Genomic DNA, 8,502 nt, shown 5'->3' with positions numbered 1-8,502 from the left:
CTTCTGTTTGTGGTTCATTTGTAACTCCTTATTCTTATTAGTTTTGATATTTGCTTTCTAGTGATTAATTTATTATTGACATACATTTTCATTCTGCACACTTAAGTAGTATAGTTAGATATTAATGAGTGGGAATGTTTTGTTATCATCAAAAATTTATGGAGCCAAGAATTGCATCCCTCATTCCTAAGTGCATAAGTCAATTTAGGAATGTTATGAGCTAAATAGTGAAAGAAGTAGTAAAGATGAAAAATGAAGAAAAGTTCAAAATATGATTGTATTCGTCTCACTAACCAATAAAAGAAATAATTTTTAGGGGTGTGAAATTGAAAAAAAAAAGGAAAGAAAGAAGGAGAAAAAGAAGGAAGTGTTGAACAAAAGAAAATTTTTGATGAAAAAGGAGTATCCTAGGTGAAGGAAAATAAAGCTTTGAATAGGTTCTAGATTGGCTATGTGCTTAGGGTGATTTGAGCTATACATTATCCCATATCTAACCTTAACCCTAGCCATACATCACAAGCTAATTAAAGTCTTATTGATCCTTGATTTAGTGCTAGTCTACATTAGTGGAGAGATAGATGAAAAAGAAAACTTATGGAATTTAATTACTAATTTGGATTTTGCATAAATATAAACTTATTCGAATTGTACAATGTCTAGGTGAGAAGATTGCACACGCACACGAAATTTCACTTAATGATAAGCTTGCATTTGAATTGAGACATGAACTTCAATAATAGTTGTATGTGGATTAGAGTTATGAATGTGAAGTAACTTTTAAGGATATTAAAGGTAATGAATGAAATGGTGCAACTGAACTCTAGTTGAATGCTTTCATGTTTTCATGTTTAGGGTATTGCATTTAGGTCTTTGTATTGCATTTAGTTTGGGGGTGTGATAACTCTATTATATAGAGTTATTTTCAGCACATTGTGGGGACTTTAGTGGCTAGAATCTTGAGTTCAAGATCAAATTTTAACCTTTTAAGTTGTTTTTCTAGTGTAAGTATCACGATCAGGTACTCCCCTGGAGCCCGTGACAACCGCCGCGGTGTCTCGATTGACACTCATTACCCGAAATGTCAATCGAAACCCCGCAAGGCTTCAATATCAGTTTCTCATTTCCTCTGTGAGTAACCGTTGCCAAATATCATGTTCTAAAAGATTTTAAGCTATTTCCAACTTAAATCAATAAAAAAAATGATTTCTGTCTATCACGACCCGGTACTCCCCTCGAGTCCGTGACAACCGTCGCGGTGTCCCGATAGACACTCATTGTCCGGAATGTCAACTCGAAATGCTGTAAGGCTTTACTATCAGTTTCTCATTTCCCTTGTGAGCAACCATTGTCAAATATCGTGTTCTAAAAGATTTTAAGCTGTTTCCAACTTAAAACAAATAAAATATTAATTTTCGTCTCATAGGAATATTTTGGTCATTTTTCTCAAAAATTTTGAAACTGGCTAAAATGCAATATACAAGTACAAAAGACATAATTCATAATCAAAATGAGTTTAAAAGTCTAAAATCTTCATTTAAAACGAAATTATGGTTATTTGAATATAATTAGAAAATAAAGGAAATATTAAGTAAAATATTCTATTTTCTTATGAAATAATATTTTTAGAGTTATACGTAAATAATTTTTGTAGCGTAAAAGCTAAATAAATTTATACATACTATAATACAGTAAGCCAAAATATTTAATTTAATTTACAATAACAAGAGGGCCCCCGAATAAACAAAAGTAAAGAGGACTATGAACCTACGATTTGGAAAATGCAGATCCAACGGTAGTCCTCGATGAGATCAGCTAGCTATCTACAGTCTATACTGAACCTGAAATGGATGGAAAGGAGGATGGTGAGATTATAAAAACCCAATGAGTAAACAGACATCATCATAAACATCTAGAGTTGAGTACATGGAGACAATAAAGTAAGTCATCATAAACTGGGTTATAGCATTAGAACACATTTCGTTCAAAATACATAAAGAGGCTTATGAATCTCATAAAAACTAGGCTTGTGCCACAAATCCATTCTCGGGGACACCTTGGTCGAGGCATTTTACCGAGACCGCCAAGGCTGTTAAAAATTCACATTTCGCATAAATCATATTTTTATTTTGAAACATAGCCATTCCTTGGCGTTAGCTAAGTTCCCCCTCATGTGGTGGTTTGGCATGAAGTGAACCCTAAGCTTTATCCCGGGAGATACCCTACACGCCTTTCCGTTCGAGGTAAGAATATAATGGGGTTTACCGTGTCCCTCTAAAAGGCTGGTCTACAGAAACCCCTTACTGCAGTGATTAATTAATTTATAATCCACCATACAATAAAACTCAATAACATGATATGGTAATTTTTGTAATTCGTAGTCTTTCAAGACAACCAAACAATTCGTATTTCAATACAATTGCCAACTAGCCAATCAAGCCCGATTTATCATAAGCCAATCAATTTAAACAATCGAATTGCAACAATTAACAGTCTCCGTGTACTCTATTTTTCAAAATCACTATTAATTTCAAAACAATTTATAAATTAATTTCATTGAAACACATTTATTCATAAAACATGAAAATTTACCTCTTTAAATCCCTTTTTCCATAGAATTCATGAAATCATCTAAAAACCACCCTAGATAATTAAAATGACAGTAAGTTTACTCACAATGTCTAAAGTGTAGATTCTCGAAATACTCAGACTACTGGTCCTCGGATGCAATTCCCTTGCCTTTATCAGAGGACTCGCCACCTTGACACAGTACAAAATCGAGAAACTCACTACATTGGTACTAAATTGAAATTAAACTAATTTAGACTACTAATGCATGATATGGAATGCAAAAATGCACTGGTAACTATCTGAACCCGGTATTGGCCTAATTCGTCTTATCACCCGATTAAATTACTAACGCGTCCAATTTAATCCCAAATTACTCCAAATTGTTCCAATTCTTTTCCAATATCTTAATTCACCAAACTCAAATCAAATAACCTAAAATTTGGCAAAACTATCTTCACTTTTCTTCTTAAAATTTTCGGCCAATAATGGTGCATTAACACCGTGATTTTTCCTACTACTTTTCCACACCATAATTCATCATTTTCTAACCAATTCTCCTAGAATAAAAATCAAATTCATCCTCACTTAATACATGGTAAATTCGGCCATTGATGGTTGTTGGAGAAAATAAATTCTTTTCTTGTTGTTTTGTTTCTAAATATGCTAAACTAACTAAAAACACTAACATAACTTAAAATCAAATCAATCCAACAACTTTCTCTCTCCTTACCCATTTTTATCAACCATCAATTCATCATGAAAACATATAATTTAAGCATGGAAAATGAGGAGAAATGCTTAAGGAAAATAGATTTCAAGCTTAAGTTGAAAAGTCCTACCTTTTTCACTTGTTTTCCTTGATTTTCCACACTTTTTCTCTTGAAATTCCTCACCTAGGGTTTGTTCTTCCTTTCTTTCCCTCTCTTCCTTGCTTGGCCTAATATTTGGAGAGTAATGGGCTGATTTATGCTGATTTTTAAGTTAAATAATAAAATATCCTAAGCTTGACACATGACATTTTCTTATTAGTCTATTTTTAAAATTTTTAAAATTTAAACATTTTATCTCCACCACATGATTAGTCAAAGGTCAAAAATGAGGATAAAGGAAGACCATGTGCTGGAAAAATGTTCTAGTGGTGGAAAATTACAATTTTGCCCTTAGGGTGGCAAAATTACCATTTTACCCTTATACTCCAAATTATATCGAAATTAAAATTTTTCACTTCTAAACCTCAAATCATACTCCAATAAGTCAAATAGGGCCAAATAAATCTTTTCTAAAAATTCCCATTTTGTCTCTAAGTGGCAAATGACCATTTTGCCCCTAGATAGTGAAAATTCCGATTTGACTCCAAATTGATCCTCAAACTCCGAATTACCATTTTAAGTCATCCTTGGACTGTGACGCTCTTAATCTCATCTTAAAATTCCTATTTGATCTAGTTCGAAGATTAAATCAACTTTGTTGTACCTCTAGGTACAATATCGACTTTTGTAAATTTTTCGAGACTCTCCTAGCATGCAATCATGCTATCATCACATGTATGTCATGACTAATATTTTATAAGGTTGGGCTTTACACTGTCTCACAGGGGCATTTTGGTCATTTTTCTCCAAAAATTTCGAAACCAGCTAAAAATGTAGTATGCGAGTATAAAACACATAATTCATAATAAAAAATGAGTTTAAACGTTTAAAACCTTCATTTAAAATGAAATTATGACTATTTGAATATAATAAAAATATCCAATAAAATATTCTATTTTCTTATAAAACAATATTTATAGAGTTATCGATAAATAATTTTTATAGCGTAAAAGCTAAATAAATTCATACATATTGTAATACAGATAACTAAAGTATAAAATTTAATTTACAGTGACACGTGGGCCCACGAACAACCAAAAGTATCAAAAGCGGTAAACCTACAATTTTTGAGGATGCAAGTCTAACTGTAGCCTTCAACGAAATGAGCTATTTACCGACTATCTTGAGTCTGAAATGGGTGAAAAGGAGGGTGGTGAGATTATGTAATCCCAGTGAGTAAATAAATATCATCTAAAATATCTAAAGCTGAGTAAATGGAGATAGATAAAATAGATCATCATACTATAATTCATCACCTTTCAACTCATTTCAACCAAATAATATCAATTCATATAAATCGAGTAATCAACATGGCTTATGAAATTTTTAAAACTTTGGCTCGTGCCAAAATCATTCTCATACTTAGTTATCAAGGATACCTTGGTCGAAGGCTATCCCAATTGAGTCTGCCAAGGCTGTTAAAAGTCATGTATGCATAAATCATGTTTTTATTTTGAAAACCTAGCTGTTTCTTGGCGTTGGTTGAGTTCACCCTCACGTGGTGGTTTGGCGTGAAGTGAACTCTAAAGTTTTAACCTCAGGAGTTACCCAACCGCGCCTCTCATACTGAGGTATGAATATAATAGGGTTACCGTGCCCCTCCAATAGGCTGATCCACGGAACCCGTCCACTACAGCAACCAATTTATAACCCACAAATTCAATAAAATTCAATAGCATGACATGGCAATTATTTTATTTTACAGCCTCTCAAGGCAAATCAACAGTTCATTCATTTTCAGCACATTTACCAATTCAACCATTATGCCAATATTATCATAAGCCATTCAATTCAAACCATGATTTATAGCACTGCAATTAGTCTCCAATTACTCCATTTTCGGAACCATCATTCAATTTCAAGACAATTTTATAAAATCATTTCATTTAATCACATTTTGCTTATAAAACATAAGGATTTACCATTTAACTCATTTTCCATAAAATCCCAAAATCGGATAAAAACCACTTTAGATAATTAAGGTGATAGTAAGGTTACTCACTATATCAGGAGTTTGAATTTTGGAGTACTCCGACTATTGATCATCAGGTGTAATTTCTTTGCCCTTTTTCGGAGGATTCACCACCTAGACATAATGCAAAATCAAGCAATTTACCACATTGGTGCTAATCCGTTATAAAACTAATCTAAACTCTATATGAATGCATGATATGGAACGCGAATTGTTTGGATTATCGTCTACATGCGGTGTTGGCCTAACTCGATCTATCACTCGATTAATTGGCCAATACGTCCAATTTAACTCCAAATAATTTCATTTCTCTCCCAATACTTCTAATCACCAAACACAAGTCAAATAACATAAAATTTAGCAAAACCATCCTCACATTTCTTCTTGAGAATTTCGGCCATGGTGAGTGCATCAACACTATGATTTTTCCTACTTGATTTTCTCACCATAATTCATCATTTCCTAACCAATTCACTTGAAATAAAATCAAATCCACCATCAACACTCTACAAGGAAGATTCGGCCAATGATGAACTCATGAGGAATATGTGAATTTCAAGCTTAATTCTTACACTTAACACCATAAACAACTAAAAACATCCATATATCTTAAAAATCTATCTAAATCATCATCAAATTCTCTCTCCTAGGGTTTGATGAGCACACTATCCTTCATGATATCGTGTGATTCAGCCATGGAAAATGCAAAATAATGCATAGGAAAGATAGATCACAAGCTTAATTGAAAAATCTTACCTTTTTTTCACTTGTTTCCTTGAATTTTCACACTTTTCCCTTGAATTTTTCCAACTAGGGTTTTGTTCTTCCTTTTCTTCCTTTGTTCTTGCTTTGGCCGGCCATAAGAATGAGAAATGGGTTGCTTTTGTGCTAATTTATAAGGAAAATAATAAAGAAATAAAAGCTTAAAACTTGTCACCTTACCATTGGTCAATTTTTAAATTCTTAACTATTGAGCTTTCTTTCTCCATCACATAAAATCCTTCAATTATCCAGATAATATTGGGTAAAATCCATGTGCTGGACAAGTGTTGGGTGGTGTAAAATTACAAATTTGCCCATAGGGTGGCAAAATGACTATTTTGCCCTTATGCTCGAAAAAATGCCGAAATTAAAAATTTTCACTTCTCAGACTCAAATTATACTCCAAATGATCAATCTTAGTCAAAAATTTCATCCAACACTCACATCTTAACCTCGAGTGTCAAAATGACCATTTGGCCCCTAGGTCATGAAAATTCCAATTTGACTCCAAATCGGTCCTCGAACTCCGAATCACCATTTTAAGTCATTCTGAGGTTTTAAAATTCTTAATTTCATCTTAAAATCTCTATTTAGACTAGTTTGAGGCTTAATTCAACTTAATTGTACCATTTGGTACATTGTCATCCTTTAACGATTTTCGAGGTACCCAAGTAAGCAAACATGCATTCTTATGTAGGAATGGCATAATAAACATATTATAGAGCCGGGCTTGACAAGAAGTTAGATTACATATTGAATAGTTAAATTAGTTGGTGTTAGTTTAAATTCACTTTAATTTCTCTTAAATTACTTTAGGAAAAGTTATTGCCAATTTTTCTCATGGTTTTGTACAAAATATGATGAGCAAGTTGAAAGAAAGTTATAATAGCATAAGTGTGGTGAAGCTGTTACCCGTACATGTTGCAATAATTTGAAGATAAATTAAGTTGTAAAAATCCAATTGTTGTGATTTTTGATTCATTGGAAAGTTAAAAGAATGGGCTACAACTTTCATGTTTACACTTTACTCAGTTAGGACTAGATCAAGGTGAAAATCACATTCGAAGTTGATAGATAGATGTAGTTTTGCACTTCATGTAGCATGGCTAGAGTGCCACAAAGCTGAAAATGAGATAGCTGCAGTGTTAAAGAACTATGGCCGCGATGCTGAGCATCATGGGGGCATCATCCAAAAACTTGAGAGCAAAGTGCTGTGGTGCTACCAAGGAAGAGCACTGCTCCATGGGGCCAGAAAATCATGGCCACGATACAACTTTGACTTCCAAAAATATACTTTGGATGGAAAATTGGAAAGTAGGGCACTTTGCACATATTTAATAACCTTTTTGGTGAGCATTCAAGGGGGGAACAGAAACAAATTTCTAGAGAATTGGAGCTATGAAGCAAGCAAGAATTCAAAAGCAATTGAGTGAGTTTTGAGATTTACTAGGATTCAACATTAGTTTCTTTCTCTCTTTTGTGTTATTCTTATTTTCTTGTTTTGAATTCATGGCTAAATTTCTTTAGATATTTTTTTATTAGAAATTATGAGCTAAACTATTTTCTGATTGCAAGTAACATAATCACATCCTAAAAAAATAAGAATCTATTAAGTAAGAAAAAAAATACTTTTTATTTTGAGATTCTTATTTTCAAATACCACGACACAAATGAATGATTTCTTAACCAAACAAGTTTACCATTTATTCTTCAAGAATGCTTTCAACTTGAACCTTGAGTGGACAAGGTGTGTAATGCTAGACTACAAGATGGCAACCGATTTTGTCTCTCTTTTCTTCCTAAAAATTAATGGCTATTTTCTTTCAAAAAAATTTAGCCAAGAATGGGAGAGAGGAAGAAAGATACGTCAAAGTTTAGAGGAGGAGAAGAGAAGTGACAGTTGAAACGTTTTCAAGAAAAAAATACATACATTTCTTTTCTTCCAATCTCTTCTCTTTTTATTAAAACTTTTGCCTCAAAGGTTTAATCAAAATAAAAAACCTTTAAATTGATCTTGACCATCCATTTAGAGTTATGGAAGCATCCAACATGCTCCATAATTATCAAAATAAAAAATAAAGAATAAATAATTTAATTATTTAATTATCATTTAGAGTTCTTGATAAAATAAAACTCTTTGTTGAATAATAATTCTTATTTTATTATTATCCATCTTTTTTTAAAAAGAATTAATAATAAATATAATAGTGATAGTCAAACATGGAGTCTTTTTTATCAACATGGATGTCTAGATTCATTTTACAAGAATCCTCTTAGTATTATCTTTATTTAAGACAACTCTTGTCTTTAATAAAACAAAAATATTTTATC

The sequence above is a fragment of the Theobroma cacao genome, chromosome 9 (genome assembly GCF_000208745.1).
Source record: "Theobroma cacao cultivar B97-61/B2 chromosome 9, Criollo_cocoa_genome_V2, whole genome shotgun sequence".
NCBI classification, from domain to species: Eukaryota; Viridiplantae; Streptophyta; class Magnoliopsida; order Malvales; family Malvaceae; genus Theobroma; species Theobroma cacao.
The sequence above is the reverse complement of the archived record's forward strand: the minus strand, read 5'-3'. Positions refer to the sequence as shown.